Source organism: Elephas maximus, chromosome 4, assembly GCF_024166365.1.
Source record: "Elephas maximus indicus isolate mEleMax1 chromosome 4, mEleMax1 primary haplotype, whole genome shotgun sequence".
NCBI lineage: Eukaryota > Metazoa > Chordata > Mammalia > Proboscidea > Elephantidae > Elephas > Elephas maximus.
Genome location: NC_064822.1, coordinates 82,033,337 through 82,051,681, shown reverse-complemented (window position 1 = coordinate 82,051,681; position 18,345 = coordinate 82,033,337).

The following is an 18,345-nucleotide window of genomic DNA, read 5'->3' as shown; positions in this document are numbered from 1 at the left end:
GAATAAATAATTTCTCCAAAGATACCTGGTTTTCTTAGTGGAGAATGCTATTCAGAAGCCAAGACAAGAGCAATAGCTGTGTTCATTTTTATTGAATGTTGCTTCTCCCAGGTCCCTTCAGGGCACAAAGCTAGAGAATATATGATATGAACTTGTGTATATACACACTCATACATACCCGCATTTATGCCTAGATTGATATCTATGTGTCTATCATCTATCTGTCTGTCTGTCTATCTGTCCATCTGTCCATCCTTCCACCCATCCACCCACCCATCCACCCACCCACCCACTCGTCCACCCACCCGTCCATCCATCTGTCCATCCGTCCATCCATCCATCCATCATATATCTAAACTATCTTCTATCTTGATAACCATGTATTCACAGATACCTATAATTTGAATTCAAAAACACAACATTAAATATTTGTAACTCACTTCTCCAACAACAAAAAACCTGACTCCCCTTTTCATACAAATATTTACTTCTTTGCTCAATTCCCATTATATAACCAATCTCTCCTCCCTGTGGCCGGCCTCTTCCCTGTCTGCAGGTCTTTCTCACCATGTGCCAGGTCATCCCCTGTATGGACACCCTCCTTACCTTGCTTGGATTCTGAAACACCATGCCAGGACAACACCCAGGCATGGAGGTCTTCTTCTTTCTGCTTGGGGTCCAACACACTGTGCTAGGCCACCCCCTGGTGCAAGAACGTCCCTCTCATCCCGTTTGGGCTCCAACAAACCACTCTGGGCTACACGGCTCCTACCTCTATTGCTCTAGAATAGGCATCCACCTTGTTCTGAGCCACCTAATGGCTTTAGGGTGGACCTGTTCAGAAAGGGAAGAAAAGGGGAACAACTATAACAACTTTTTTTTTTTTATTGTGTTTAAGTGAAAGTTTAGAACTCAAGTTAGTTTCTCACGCAAAAACTTATACACACATTGTTATGTGACCCTAATTGCTCTCTCTACTATGTGATAGCACACTCCTCCTTTCCACCCTGGATTTCCTGTGTCCATTCAACCAGCTCCTGTCTCTTTCTGCCTTCTCTTCTTGCCTCTGGACAGGAGCTGCCTGTTTAGTCCCATGTATCTACTTGAACTAAGAAACACACTCTTCATGAGTATCATTTTATGTCTTATAGTTTGGTCTAATCTTGGTCTGAAGAGTTGACTTCAGGAATGGTTTTAGTTTTGGGTTAACAGAGAGTCTAAGAGCCATGTCTTCCAGGGTTCCTCCAGTCTCAGTCAGACCATTAAGTCTGGTCTTTCTACTAGAATTTGAGTTCTGCACCCCACTTTTCTCCTGCTCCGTCAGGGACTCTCTATTGTGTGCCCTGTCAGGGTGGTCATTGATGGTAGCCCTGGAAACACCTAGTTCTTCAGGTCTCAGGCTGCTGGAGTCTCTAGTTTATGTGGCCCTTTCTGTCTCTTGGGCTAATATTTTCCTTGTGCCTTTTGTGTCCTTCATTCTCCTTTGCTCCGGGTGGGTTGGGACCAATTGATGCATCTTAGATGGCCACTTGCTAGCTTTTAAGACCCCAGACACCACTCAGCAAAGTGGGATGCAGAACAGTTTCTTAATAAATTTTGTTATGCCAATTCATAGAAACCCTGGTGACGTAGTAGTTAAGAGCTATGGCTGCTAACCAAAGGTTGGCAGTTCAACTGATATAGATGTCCTCTGAAACTATGGTCCCCAGATCCCCGTTCCTGCTTCTCTGCCCCTCAAAATGTTTGGTTGTATTCAGGAAACTTTTTAGCTTTGGTTTAGTCCAGTTGCGCAGACTTCCCTGTATTGTGTGTTGTCCTTCCCTTCACCTAAAATAATTCTTGTTTTTTTTTACTATCTAGTTAGTGAATGCTGCTCTCCTTCCCTCCCCACCCTCGTAACCATAAAAGAATGTTTTCTTTTGTGTTTAAAACTTTTCTTGAGTTCTTATAATAGTGGTCTCATACAATATTTGTCCTTTTGCATCTGACTAATTTCACTCAGAATAATGCCTTCCAGGTTTGTCCATGCTATGAGATGTTTTGCAGATTCATTGTTGTTCTTTAGCTTTGCATAGTATTCAACCTTGTGAATATACCATAATTTGTTTATCCATTCATTCACTGATGGACACCTAGGTTATTTCTATCTTTTTGCTATTGTGAACACTGCTGCAATGAACATGAGTATGCATATATCTATTCGTGTAAAGGCTCTCATTTCTCTAGGACATATTCTGAGAAGTGAGATTGCTGGATCATATGGTACTTCTATTTCTAGCTTTTTAAGGAAGCATCAAATCAATTTCCAAAGTGGTTGTGCCATTTTACATTCCTACCAGCAGTGTATAAGTGTTCTAGTCTCTTCACAACCTCTCCAACATTTATTATTTTGTGTTGTTTGGATTAATGCCAGCGATGGTATCTCACTGTAGTTTTGATTTGCGTTTCTCTAATGCCTAATGATTGTGAGCATTTCCTCATGTATCTGTTAGCTGCTTGAATGTCTTCTTTGGTGAAGTGTCTGTTCATATCTTTTGCCCATTTTTTAATTGGGTTATTTGTCTTTTTATTGTTCAGGTTTTGCAGTATCTTGTAGGTTTAGAGATTAGACCCTGATCAGATATGCCATAGCCAAAATTTTTTTCCCGGTCTGTAGGCTGTCTTTTTACTTTTTTGGTGAAGTCTTTGGATGAGCATAAGTGTTTGATTTTTAGAAGCTCCCAGTTATCTAGTTTCTCTTCTGGTCTTTGGGCATTTTTAGTAATGTTTTGTATTCTGTTTATGCCTTCTATTAGGGCTCCTAGCATTGTCCATATTTTTTTCTTCCATGATCTTTATCATTTTAGATTTTATATTTAGGTCTTTGATCCATTTTGAGTTAGGTTTTGTATATGGTGTGATGTAAGGGTCTTGTTTCATTTTTTTGCAGATGGATTTCCAATTATGCCAGCATTGTTTGCTAAAAAAAAAAAAAAAAAAATTTTTTTTTTTGTCTTTTCCCCATTTAACTAACTTTGGGACTTTGTCAAATATCAGCTGCTCATAGATGGATGAATTTACGTCTGGCTTCTCAATTCTGTTCCAGTGGTCTATGTATCTGTTGTTGTACAAGTACCAGGCTGTTTTGACTACTGTGGCTGTATAATAGGTTTTAAAGCAGGTGGTGTGAGTACTCCCACTTTTTTCTTCTTCTTCAGTAATGCTTTACTTCTCAGGTGCCTCTTCCCTTTCCATATGAAGTTGGTGATTTGTTTCTCCAACTCATTAAAAAATGTCTTTGGAATTTGGATTGGGATTGCATTGTATCTGTAGATCATGTTGGTAGAATTGACATTTTCACAATGTTGAGTCTTCCTATTCATGAGCAAGGTATGTTTTTCCACTTATGTAGGTCTCTTCTGGCTTCTTGCAGTGGTGTCTTGTAGCTTTCTTTGTATAGGTCTTTTATGTCTCTGGTTAGATTTATTCCTAAGTATTTTACCTTCTTTGGGGCTATTGTAAATGGTGTGGATTTGGTGATTTCCTCTTTGAAGTTTTCTTTGTTGATGTAGAGAAATCCAACTGATTGTTGTATATTTATCTTGTACCTGATAATTTGCTAAAATCTTCTATCAGTTCCAGTAGTTTTCTTGTGAATTCTTTGGGGTTCTCTGTGTGTAAGATCATATCATCTGCAAATAGAGATACTTTTTCCTTACCAATTTGGATGCCATTTTTTTCTTTGTCTAGGTAACTCCTCTGGCTAGGACTTCCAGCACAATGTTGAAAAAGTGGTGACAAAGAGTATCCTTATCCGGTTCCCATTCTCAAGGGGAATGCTTTTGCACTCTCTCTGTTTAGGACGATGTTTGCTTTTGGCTTTGTATAAATGCCCTTTATTTTGTTGAGGAATTTCCTTTCTATTCCTATTTTGCTGAGAGTTTTTTTATCATGAATGAGTGTTGAACTTTTTCAAATGTCTTTTCTGCATCAGCTGATAAGATCACGTGGTTCTTGTCTTTTGTTTTATTTATGTGATGGATTATATTCATTGTTTTTCTAATGTTGAACCACCCCTGCATACCTGGCATGAATCCCACTTGGTCATGTGAATTGTTTTTTTTTTTTTTTTTGATATGTTGTTGAAATCTATTGGTTAGAATTTTGTTGAGGATTTTTCATCTATGTTGATGAGGGGTATTGGTCTGTAATTTTCTTTTTTGTGATGTCTTTGCCTGGTTTGGTATCAGGGTTATGCTGATTTCACAGAATGAGTTTGGAGGTATTCTATCTTTCTCTATGCTCTGAAATACCCTTAGTAGTAGTGGTGTTAATTCTTTGAAAGTTTGGTAGAATTCTCCAGTGAAGCCATCAGGGCCAGGGTTTTTTTTGTTGTTGTTGTTATTGGGAGTTTTTAAGTTACCTTTTCAATCTTTTCTTTTGTCATAGGTTTATTTAGTTGTTCTACTCTGTGTTAGTTTAGTTAGGTAGTGTGTTTCTAGAAATTTATCCATTTCCTCTAGATTTTCAAATTTGTTAGAGTACAATTTTTCACAGTATTCTGTTACGATTCTTTTAATTTCAGTTGGTTCTGTCGTAATATCACCCATCTCATTTCTTATTGGGGTTATTTGCTTCCTCTTCTGTTTTTCTTTTGTCGTTTTGGCCAATGGTTTACCGATTTTGTTGATCTTTTCAAAGAATCAGCTTTTGGCCTCGTTAACTCTTTTGATTGCTTTTCTATTCTCTATTTCATTTAATTCTGCTCTAATTTTTATTATTTGCTTTCTTCTGGTGCCCAAAGGCTTCTTTTGATGCTCTCTTTTTATTGTTCAAGTTGTAGGGTTAATGTTTTGATTTTGGTCCTTTCTTCTTTTTGGATATGTGCATTTATTGCTATAAATTGATCTGTGAGCACTCCTTTTGCTGTGCCCCAAAGGTTCTGGTAGGATGTGTTTTCATTCTCATTTGATTCTGTGAATTTCTTTATTCTGTCCTTAATTTCTTCTATACCCCGGTAGTTTTAAGCAAGGTGTTGTTCAGTTTCCATGTATTTGATTTTTTTTTTCCCTTGCTTTTTCTGTTATTGATTTCTACTTTATGACTTTGTGGTCAGATAAAATGGTTTGTAATGTTTTGGATTCTGTTGAGGCTTGCTTTATCACCTAATATGTGGTCTATTCTGGAGAATGTTCCATGTGGATTGGAAAAGAAAGTATACTTGGCTGCTCTTGGGTGGAGTGTTCTGTATATGTCTATGAGATCAAGTTGGCTGATTGTAGCATTTAGATCTTCCGTGTCTTTATTGAGTTTTTTTCTGGATGTTCTGTCCTTTGCTGAAAGTGGTGTGTTGAAGTCTCCTACTACTATTGTGGAGCTGTCTCTTTCTCTTTTCAATGTTGTTAGGGTTTGTTTTATGTATTTTGGAGCCCTGTCATTGGGTGTGTAAATATTTATTATGGTTATGTCCTCCTGGTGTATTGACCCTTTAATCATTATATAGTGTCTTTCCTTATCCTTTGTGGTGAATTTTACTTTAAAGTCTATTTTGTCAGAGATTAATATTGCCCTTCCTGCCTATTGAGTGCCAGTTTTCACTGGTTCTGGAGGCTTGAGTAGACTCTCTGCCACTCAGTCACTCCCAATGTGGAAAACCTGTCCCTAGCACCACTGCCATCCTCACCGTGCATGCCAGCCAATCCAGCCTGCAGTGTGCCCATTCCTGCTGAGTCAGGTCTGGCAACTCCTTGCTGCTTCTGAACCATCTCACCCTCCCCCTGCTGCTCAGTCTGCTTCCTCAACTTTGCCTTTGATGTTCAGGGCTCCTAGTTTGTCATATATAATTGATTCACTTGTTTTTCTGGCTCTTTGTTGTAAGAGGGACCACAGGAAGCATCTGACTACTCCACCATCTTAGTCTCACCTCCTGAAACTTTTTTTTAAGTGTAGAGACCATCTGCCTCATACTACATAAACTTCCCTGACATTATTCCAAATTTTATATGTATTTCTGGTCTTATTTAGGCCTTAAGAGAGCAATGTGAATGCAGGTAATTATGAAAAAAGGATTTTTTTCCCCCAATGTGAACATGCTCACAAAATGGGCTTTGTAAAATATTCAACTATCAAATACTTGCACATTCCCTCCAAGAGTGAAGTAGAAGGCATATTGTTGTTAAGCATTCCTAACTTTCAATGAAAAAGACATAACTTATGTGCTGAAGGCTGCCTAGAAAGTTCCCCACAATTACTCAGAAGTACTCTCTTTTAGATTGTTTCCTAGCTTCACCTGTAGAAAAGCACCCTAGTTTAACAGCTAAACTTAACAAAAATGTCTATGGCTTCACTGGGGTTTTACTAGTTATCTATTTGAGCAAAAAACTAGTTGCCATTGAGTCAAATCTAACTCATGGCAATCCCTTGTGTGTCAGAGTAAAACTGTTCTCCATAGGGTTTTCAATAGCTGATTTTTCAGAAATAGATTATCAGGCATTTCTTCCGAGGTGCTTGTATGGTATAAATGGTTAAGCACTTGCCTACTAGCTGAAAGGTTGGCAGTTCAAACACACCGAAAAGCTCCTTAGAAGACAGCCTTGGCAAACTGTTTCCAAAATGTCACAGCTTTGAAAACCCTATTTAGCAGTTCTGCTCTGCACTCATGGGGTTGCCATGAGTCAGAATCACTGACAGCAACTAACAACATTTGAATAGAGGGTAGTAAAATAAAGAGGTTCAGATCTGTCAGACGGACATATGTTCATCAATTATCTCTATCACTTACTAGCTGTGTGACTCTGGGAGAGATACTCAACCTTTCCGGGACTCAATTTACTTATCTATAAAATTGGAATGATAATCCTATCCACCTGATAGGATTAAATGAAGTAAGGCATTCAAAGCATTTAGTCCCTTAAGAGTAAGAAAATAATAGTGTTATTGATGGGTATCATTGATACTGTAATTGTCACAATTCAAGTATTGTTTTATCAGGTTTTATCCTCTGACTAGGAAAAAAGATATCAAAATTATTTTTCCTTATTTGAACAAGGCTCCATTAATCTTAACGAATAACTTCTACTGCTCATTCTATCAAGGAAATGGAGGCTCTCAGTGAGTTTCAACAACATGGTCATTTGATATTAATTACACCTAAAGTTTGGAAATAGTAAAAAAGAATACTTCTCCCAAAATTGAAATTCAAAAGAGCATTTAGATATCTCCTATATCAAAGACTCACATTGGCTTATACCCAAGAGATTTTAGCTGGATTTTCCTAAACAGATATCCAAAGGGAATTTTGTCAGCTCACCTCAGCCCCTATTAGGTTCTGCTGCTTCAACATTTCTTTGAATAGAAGCCATATCAGAAAGGGCAGATACAATATTTAATCTTTAGATAAAGTAACTGATGAAAGGAAATCAATTCACTTAGGGGCATCTGTTGTGGCAAATTTAAGTTGACATAGGCAATAGCAACTTAAAAATTTCTAAAGTCCTCACTGCTTTCTTTCACAACATACCCCTCCAATGGGTCAGCTGTAATAGTTTTATCACAGACATATGTAAAAAAAAAAAAAAAAATACGTAAAGTATAAAACAATTTATTACAGGAAAAGAAAACCACTTTTAACATAAAGTCCATCTTATGTCCATATGATTTTCCTAATTTTTTTTTGAGATTTGGGATTCCACCTACCAGCAATCACTGGAAAAGAGGAAATTTTATATATAATTTGTTACTTAATTACTCTGATGCATGCAAAAGATATAGGGGAAATTTAGATAGCTGTTTTGCCCACCTTGCAGTGTGTAAGCAAATCTGTTTGTGAGCAATTCCATTCAAAGTCTAGCATTTGCCTTGAGAAGACAGGGATTGTATTTGGCTTTCAGAGATCCTAGACTCTGCTTCATCTACCATGCATGCCAAGAATATTTTATGGTGGGCTAATATAGATTGCAATCTATGTGATGGCCACTCACTTTTCCAGTTCCTGACTATGGTTAATATGGATTATATATTGGAGAATTGAAATAATACCAGTATTATTTAGATATTGAAATGTTTTTAATGATTAAAAATCAAATTCAGTCTCTAAGACAATCATAGAAATAAGAAAAACATAGTGTACATACAAAATAAAAGAGATGTGTACAGAAATATTTGCATTTCTCAATCATATTTTGAGAAATGTCAGTAACTTGTATGCCAAGGTAAAAGAGCATACTGTCCCAGTTTGCCTGGGATGGAGGGATTTCCCAGTACATGGAACTTCCGGTAATTAAACCAGGACGTTTTAGGCAAACGAGCTTGGTAACACAGTTAACGTAAGAACTTGGCTTAGATTGGGGGTAGGTGGATAAAAGGCTGTCACACACTTCTTTATCCCAACTAGCAACTCCATAAATTACAAGCTATTGGACATTACATGGCATTTAGTACAAACATAGGAGGCATTAGTGCTTCAGGGGTAGAATTCTTACCTTCCATGTGAAAGACTTGGGTTCGTTTCCTAGACAATGCATATGCAGCCACCACTTATCTGCCAATGCAGGTTTGCATGTTTCCATAAAGCTGCACTGAAGGCATTGGCAAAAAAACAAGGCTCCAGGAATTGATGGAATATCAATTGAGATGTTTCAACAAATTGATGCAATGCTGGAAGTGCTCACTTGTCTATGCCAGGAAATTTGGAAGACAGCTACCTGGCCAACTGACTGGAAGAGATCCATATTTATGCCTATTCCCAAGAAAGGTAATCCTACTGGATGTGGAAATTATTGAACAATACCATTAATGTCATACGCAAGTAAAATTTTGCTGAAGAGCATTCAAAAGTGGCTACAGCAGTATATCAACAGGGAGCTGCCAGAAATTCAGGCCAGATTCAGAAGAGGATGCGGAACCAGGGATATCATTGCTGATGTCAGATGGATCCTGGCTGGAAGCAGAGAGTACCAGAAAGATGTTTACCTGTGTTTTATTGACTATGTAAAGCCATTAAACTGTGTGGATCATAACCAATTATGGACAGCATTGCTAAGAATGGGAGTTCCAGAACACTTAATTGTGCTTGTGAGGAATCTGTACATAGATCAAGAGGCAGTTGTTAGAACAGAACAAGGGAATACTACACGGAAAGGTGTGCATCAGGGTTGTATCCTTTCACCATACCTGTATAATCTGTATGCTGAGCAGATCATCTGAAAGTCTGGACTGTATGAAGAAGAACGGGGCATAAGGATTGGAGGAAGACTCATTAACAACCTGCATTATGCAGATGACACAACCTTACTTGTCGAAAGTGAAGAAGACTTGAAGCACTTACTGATGAAGATCAAAGACCACGGCCTTCAGTGTGGATTACACCTCAACATAAAGAAAACAAAAATCCTCACAATTGGACCAATAAGCAACATCATGATAAACGGAAAAAAGATTGAAGTTGTCAAGGATTTCATTTTACTTGGATCCACAATCAACACCCATGGAGACAGCAGTCAAGAAATCAAGAGACACATTGCGTTGGGCAAATCTGCTGTGAAAGACCTCTTTAAAGTATTGAAAAGCCAAGATGTCACCTTGAAGACTAAGGTGTGCCTGACCCAAGCCATGGTATTTTCAGTCACATCTTATGCATGTGAAAACTGGACAATGAATAAGGAAGAACGAAGAAGAATTGACGCCTTTGAATTGTGGTGTTGGCAAAGAATATTAAATATACCATGGACTGCCAAAAGAACCAACAAACCTCTCTTGGAAGAAGTACAACCAGAATGCTCCTTAGAAACAAGAATGGCTAGGCTGCGTCTTACATATTTTAGACATGTTACCAGGAGGGATCAGTCCCTGGAAAAGGACGTCATGCTTGGTAGAGTACACGGTCAGCAAAAAAGAGGAAGACCCTCAACAAGATGGGTTGACACAGTGGCTGCAACAATGGGCTTAAGCATAACAATGATTGTGAGCATGGTGAAGGACCGGTTAGTATTTTATTCTATAGTATATAGGGTCTCTATGAGTGGGAACCAACTAGACAGCACCTAACAACAACAACATAATGCTGAACAGGTTTGAGCAGAGCTTACAGACTAAGATGGACTAGGAAGAAAGGCCTGGTGATCTACTTCTGAAAATGAATCAGTGAAAACCCTATGGATAGCAATGGTTTGATCTGCAAGTGATTGTGGGAATGGCACAGGATTAGGCAGTGTTTTCTTCCATTGTGCATAGGGTGACTATGAGTCTGGGGTTAACTTGACAGCAGCTAACAACAGCAACACCAACAACAAATAAAAGATTTTTTTGCCAGAGTAAGTTAGCAGGAAGTTAAGGAAAATTAACAAGCAACGTTAAGACCTACAACAGACATCACGGTAAGTACAAGCCTTGTAGTGTCTTACTACTCAACTAGGAGTAATTTTCAGACCCCTCATATCCCCTCAACTACCACTGCCTTGTCCTGGTGGCATTATGTTGCCTTGGGCACCTCTGTGATTTCTACTGACCAGATGGGTTTCAATCTTCTTTTGGAAAACACATCCTCTTCTCCAATGACTTTAGTAGGGGAAAACTCAGAAATTTGCTTTTTATTCACTCAATCATTCATTTTACAAATATTTATTAAGCATCTACTATAAGCCAGACCACACGCAAGGTGCTAAGGATACAACTGTTGACTGTCTGACGTAGTCTCGCCATCATTGAGTTTTTATTCTAATGAACAATATAAACAATAAATGGGCTTACCCTAAAAGACCCCAAATGGCATCAGCCTGTGTGTACAAATGTTATCACATTAGCGTTAAATGATCAGATTTCCCATTGTCCTTGTAGACCCATTACCCACACTTATCAACCCTGCTCTCTACCTTGGATGCTGATCCACCTGTATTAAGTCAATAGTTTCCATGCCCTGTGCCTTCTGCTTCTCCAGCACCCACACCTTTGTAAATACTACCTTTGCTAACAAACACCACATGCACTCTCTTGTTTGAGGTGTGTGCTATCTTTTTCCTTTGGGACCTTGACTAATACACAAAATATCTTCTTTCTATTTCTAGGGGTCATGAGATAACATCACATAGGCTTTCAAAACCATACTTGTGCCCCTTGAGCTGCTATTCTCCTACCAGGCTCCTTTTGGCAACTCTAGTGCCCACTGGGTATTGGGGACAGCTGTGTTCTCCCACTGGTGTCCTACCACTTCCATACCCACCATTCCACCCAGGGCATTCAAAACCACAAATCACTCGAAGTGCCAAACCAGCATTGCATGACCTTGAGTCAAAGGCTGACTTTTCTAGAAGGCACAGTTCCTAGAGCCAACAACGTATTTAAGGGCCCATGAAATTTCTTTAATTTCTCTGAAAATCAGAAGAAAAATGTGAACTTTTCGATTAAAAAAATGCTTAATGTATACTGTTAATAATTCATCTTTGTACCAACACCGTCAAAATATATGTGTATTTTCTTTTTTCCTGGGTGTGTGTGTGTGTGGGAAGGGGCCCATGAAGACAAAATTGCCGAGAGCTCACAAAAGTCATAATTAGGCCATGCCTTCAGGTATCAAAACCCCTGCATGAATTCTGACAAAGAGCTGGATGTTATAACACACCCTTCTTTTAGTTTCCTACTCTTAACCAAGCATTATGCTCTTTTCTTTTTCTCATTCCTCAGCAGAAAAACACCTATGCTCAACTCATGCATTAAGATACCTTGCAGGCTGTTATGGATTGAATTGTGTCCCCCCAAAATAATGTGTATCAACTTGGCTAGTCCATGATTCCCAGTATTGTGTGATTGTCCCCCATTTTGTCATCTGATACAATTTTCTATGTGTTATAAATCACCTCTATGCTGTTAATGAGGTGGGATTAGAGGCAGTTATGTTAATGAGGCAGGATTCATCTACAAGATTAGGTTATGTCTTAAGTCAATCTCTTTTGAGATTTAAAAGAGAGAAGCAAGCAGAGAGACATGGGGACCTCATACTACCAAGAAAGCAGTCCTTTTGACTGGGGTTCCTTCACAGAGAAGTTCCTAGACCAGGGGAAGGTTGATGACAATGTTTATGACTTTCCTCCAAAGCTGACAGAGAAAGAAAGCCTTCCTCTGGAACTGATACCCTGAACACGGACTTATAGCCTCCTAGACTGTGAAAGAATAAATTTCTCTTTGTTGAAGCCATCCAGTTGTGGTATTTCTGCTATAGCAGCACTAGGTGACTAAGACACAGGCTTATCAGTTGTAACACTTCATCCGGCCAAGTCTGAATGATAAATACAACATAATATGAAAGTAGTTGCATGATTGATGAAGTTCACAGGTACTGTAGCATCAACAAACCCAGAGTCGGGAGGATCAGGAAGGCAGAAAGAGGTATCTTCTAAGCTGAGATTTATGATATGGGTGGGATGTGCGTCAGGGAAGAGATACCAAGCAGAGGGAAGGGTGAATGTGAACTCCCATAATGAGTGAGAGCAAGGCGAGCTGTGGATCTGTAGAAGTGGAGAAACATTGGCTTGAAGAGGTAGGGCCAACTTATGAAAGACCTCTGAATTAGTTTAGACTTTAACCTGAGTGAAAACTGAGGAGTCAGTTAGTTTTGCACGTTAGAAAGATAACCCTGTATTTGTTTTTCTTATTGTTAGTTGACATTCAGTCAGCCCTGACTCATGGCAACCTTAACATATAAGAGAATGAAAAGTTGCCCAGTCCTGAGCCATCTTCGTTACTCTTGGTATGTTTGAGTCCATTGTTGCCACTACTGTGTAATGCCTTCCAAACTAGGGGACTCATCTTCCAGAACCGGACAATATTCTGTTGTTATCCGTAAGGTTTTCATTGGCTAATTTTGAAATAGGTCTCTAGACCTTTCTTCCTAGTTTTGTCTTAGCCTGTAAGCTCCACTGTAACCTGTCTAACATGGGTAACTCTGCTGGTAAATACCAGTGACACAGCTTCCATCATCACAGTATCAGACCGCAGTATTACAAATTGACAGACAAGTGATGAGGATACATTATAGAGAACCAATAAGAACCAATACAAGTGGGAGCAAGAGTGGACATGGGGAGAGAAGACCTTGAAGTTGCCACAAAAGAAGGTAAGTTAATTGTCAGGACTCAGCAATGGCAGAAGAATCACCCGATGCTTAGGAGAGGAAATCAGTATAAATTGGTAATGGATTAAAAAGAAAAATTGAGGGAGAATGTTTTCATTCCACTCAGACTTATTGGGAAATCTTAGAGACTCTGGCGCAAAAACGGGTTTAGAGGTTGGTGAAAGTGAGAGTGGACAGAGGAGGATCACTTCAGTTTCTCTAGGCAACGGTTTTCTACCCATGAGCATTAATTCACTCATTCAAGGTATACTTACTATGTGCCAGGCATTCAGGATGCAAGAAAGAATCAAGGCAAATTAGATTTCTGCTCTTTGGGGCTTATAGTGGGAGAGAGAAGCATTAATAAAATATAAAATTTCCACTATTGTAAGAGGTACAAAAGCTGGGTACATGGCTCTATGACAATGTATTATAGGGGGATTTACAATAATTAAGTTGGTGAGGGAAGATATTTTTAGGGAAGTGATTGCTGAGCTGAGATATGAAGAATGTATATGCATTACCAATGCAACGAGATTTGGGAGGCATTTCCAAACAGATGGAACACTGTGTGTAAAGTTTTGGTGCACAAATAGAGCATGACATGTTCACAAAACTGATAGCTAGTCTGACAGGCTCACAAACCTTCAGGGGAACGATAATACAATGGAGCTAGAGTGGTATACAGAAGCAGTTAGAGCATCCAAGGTGATAGTGAAGTTTTATTTTTCATGTTTCCTTAAAGCCCTGGTACGGGTAGTTGTTGTTTTTGTTAGGTGCTGTCGAGTCAGATCCAACTCATAGAGATCCCACGATCAAAAGAACAAAGCACTGCCTGTGCTGTGCCACTCTCACAATCATTGCTATGCTTGAGCCCATCGTTGCGGCCACTGTGTCAATCTGTCTTGTTGAGGGTCTTCTTCCCTTTTGCTGACCCTCACTTTAAAAAACCAAAAATTCATTGCCATCGAGTAGATTCAGACTCACAGCCACCGTATAGGACAGAGTAGAACTGCCCCATAGGGTTTCCAAAAGAGTAGCTGGTGGATTTGGACTGTTAACCTTTTGGTTAGCAGCCGAGCTCTTAACTACAGCACCACCATGGCTCCTGATCCTCTACTTTACCGAGGATGATGACCTTCTCTAGGGATTGATCATTCCTGATAACACATGCAAAGTATGTGAAACGAAGTCTCCTCACCCTCACTAATAAGGAGCGTTCTGGCTGTACATCTTCCAAGACAGACTTGTTCATTCATCTGGCAGTCCATGGTATATACAGTATTCTTTGCCTGGTGCAGTGATTAAGTATTTGGCTGCTAACCAAAAGGCCGGCAGTTTGAATCCACCAGCCACTCGTTGAAAGTCCTCCGGGGCAGTTCTACTCTGTCCTCTTCCTTGCTATGAGTTGGAATCTACTCGATGGCAATTGGCTTTTTTTTTTTTCTTGGTTTTGCCAACACTATAATTCAAAGGAATCAATTCTTCTTTGGTCTTCCTTATTAGTTGTCCAGCTTTCACATGAACATGGAAATGACATCTTTCTTTTTTAAACACTTTAAAGAGGTCTTTTGTAGCAGATATGCCCAGTGCAGCATGTCCTTTGATTTCTTGACTGTTGTTTCTGTGGAAGTGGATTGTGGATCCAATTAAAAGGAAATCCTTGACAACTTCAGTCTTTTCTCTGTTTATCATGATGTTGCTTATTGGTCCAGTTGTGAGGATTTTTGTTTTCACTGTGTTGAGGTGTAATCCATGCTGAAAACTATAGTCTTTGATCATCAGTAAGTACTTCAAATCTTCTTGACTTTCAGCAAGCAAGGTTGTGTCATCTGCATATTGAAGGTTGTTAATAAGCCTTCTTTCAATCTTGATGCCATGTTCTTCCTCATATAGTCCAGCTCCTTGGATTATTTGCTCAGCATACAGACTAAGTATGGTGAAAGGATACACCCCTTATGCACACATTTAATGATTTTAAACCACCTAGTATCCCATCATTCTGACTGACTCTTGGTCTATGTACAGGTTCCTCATGAGCACAAGTATTCTGGAATTCCCATTCTTCCCAGTGTTATACATAATTTGTTATGATCCCACACAGTTGAATGCCTTTGCATAGTCAATAAAACACAGTAAACATCTTTCTGGTATTCTCTGCTTTCAGCTAAGATCCACCTGACATCAACAATGATATCCCTTGTTCCACATCCTCATCTGAATCCAGCTTGAATTTCTGGCAGTTCCTTGTAGATGTACTGCTGCAACTATTTTTGAATTATCTTCTGCAAAATTTTACTTGTGTGATGTATTAATGATGTTGTTTGATAATTTCCACATTCTTTTGGATTACCTTTCTTTGGAACGGGCAGAAATGTGGGTCTCTTCCTGTTGGTTGGCCACTGTCTTGGTTATCTAGTGCTGCTATAACAGAAATACCACAAGTGGATGACTTCAACAAACGGAAATTTATTCTCTCACAACTTAGGAGGCTAGAAGCCTGAATTAAGCGTGCTGGCTCCAGGCGAAGGTTTCTCTCTCCGTTGGCTCTGGGGGAAGGTCCTTGTCATCAATCTTCTTCTGGTCTAGGAGCTTCTCAGCTTAGGGATCCTGAGTCCAAAGGACATGCTCTGCTCCTGGATCTTCTTGCTTAGTGATAATGAGGTCCCTCTCCTCTCTGCTTGCTTCTCTATTATATATATTTCAAAAGAGATGACCCAAGATACAACCTAATCCTGTAAATTGTGTCCTGCCTCATTAACTGCCTCTAATCCTGCCTCGTTAACATTATAGAGATTAGGATTTCCAACACATAGAAAAATTACATCATATCACCAAATGGAGGACAACCACACAGTACTGGGAATCATGGCCTAGCCAAGTTGACATACATTTTTGTGGGGGCACAATTCAATTCATAACAGTTGTCTTCCAAATTTCTTGGCATACAGGAATGAGCACCTCCATTGCTGCATCCATTTGTTGAAACATCTAGATAGGTATGCAGTTCCTGTATTCTTGTTTTTCACCAATGCCTTCAGTGCAGCTTGGACTTCTTCCTTCGATACTATTTCTTCTTAATCATATGCCACCTCCTGAAATGGTTGAACATCATCCAATTCTTTTTGGTACAATGACTGTGTATTCCTTCTGTCTTGTTTTGATGCTTCTTGTGTCATTCAGTATTTTCCCCATAAAACCAAAAAAAACCAAACCCAGTGCCGTCAAGTCGATTCTGACTCGTCCTTCAATATTGCAACTTGAAACTTGAAGTTTTTCAAGCTTGAGAAATGCCAAGTGTGTTCTTCCCTTTTGGTTTCCTAACTCGAGGTCTTTGCACATGTCATTATAATACTTTACTTTGTCTCCAGCCACCCTTTGAAACCTCCTGTTCAGCTCTTTTACTTCATCATTTTTTCCATTGACTTTAGCTGCTCTGTGTTTAAGAGCAAGCTTCAGAGTCTTTTCTGACATCCATTTTGGTCTTTTCTTTCTGTCCTTTCTTTTCAATGACCTTTTGCTGTCTTCATGTATGATGACCATGATGTCATTCCACAGCTCGTTTGGTTTTTGGTCATTAATGTTCAATGTGTCAAATCTGTTTTTGAGATGGTCTCTGAATTCAGGTGGGATATACTCAGGTCATATTTTGGCTGTCATGGACTTGTATTAATTTTCTTCAGCTTTAACTTAAGCTTGCATAGGAGTAATTGATGGTCGGTTCTGCAGTCAGCCTCTGACCTTGTTCTGACTGATGATATTGAGCTTTTCCACTGTCCTTTTTCACAGATATAGTTGATTTGAGTACTGTGTATTCCACCTGGAGAGGTACACCCATATAGTCACCATTTATGTTGTTGAAAAAAGGTATTTGCAATGCATAAGCAGTTTTTTTTTTCTTTTTGCAAAATTCTATCATGGCCATATTGTCCAACTACTGATGGCTCTTCTTTGTTTCCAAATTTTGCATTCTAATCAACAGTAATTATCAATGCATCTTGATTACATGTTTGATCAATTTCAGATTGCAGAAGTTAGTAAAAATCTTCAATTTCTTCATTTTTGGCATTAGTAGTTGGTGGGCAATTTGAACAATACTTGTATTAACCGTTTTTCCTTGTAGGTATATGGATATTATTCTATCACTGATAGTGTACTTTAGGATAGATCTTGAAATGTTCTTTTTGCAGATGAATGTAACAGCATTTCTTTTCAATTTGTCATCCCTGGCACAGTAGGCCATATGATTTTCTGATTCAAAATGGCCAATACCAGTCCATTTCAGCTCACTAATGCCTAAGATATTGATCTTTATGCATTCCATTTCATCTTTTACGACTTCCAAATTTCCTGGATTCATACCTTGTACATTCCATGTTCCAATTATTAATGGATGTTTGCAGCTGTTTCTTCTCATTTTGAGTCATTCCATGTCAGCCAAATGAAGGTCCCAAAAGCTTTATTCCATCCACATCATTAAGGTCAACTCTCTTCTGAGGAGGCAGCTCTTCCTGAGCCATATTTTGAGTGTCTTACAACCTGAGGGACCCATCCTCTGGCACTACATCAGACAATGCTCTGCTGCTATTCATAAGGTTTTCACCAGCCAGTTTTTTCAGAAGTAGGCATCCAAGCCTTTATTTCCAGTTTGTCTTCCTCATGGATAGGGATACTATCATTTTTTTGCATTTTTAAAGCTCTCTTTGACTGCAGGAGAAGAATAAATATGAGGTCAAGAAGGGAGTGCTGACATGTCATGGGGTTGTTAATCAATGTCATAAAACAATATGTGTACTTACTGTTTAATGAGAAGCTAGTTTGTTCTGTAAACTTTTATCTAAAGTACAATTAAAAAAAAAAAGAATAAACATGAGGGCTGACTAGTTGACAGGTGATGTCCATAAGTAAGTTATTGTAGAGGTCCAGGCAAGAAAGGATAATAGCTTTGTCTGTGTAATAATGCTGGAGGTGGAGGAATGTTGACAGATTTGAGAAGTAAATTAAGCACTTGGTGACAGATTGGTTCTGGGTGGTGAGCTAGAGGAGGTGGTCAGTGATGATATCTTGGATTGAGAGGTGTGCCATGCATTGAAATAAGGAACACAAGCAGTGAGTCACATGGATATAGGTAAGGATGGCAGGCTAGGGGAAAGGAAAGGGGAGTTCAATTTCAGGCAAGTTGAGATTGTGGTGACTTTCAGAATCCAAGAAAAGGTGTCTAGTGTGTTACTCATTCTTCTAATACAGGATGTGCGACTCTGTCC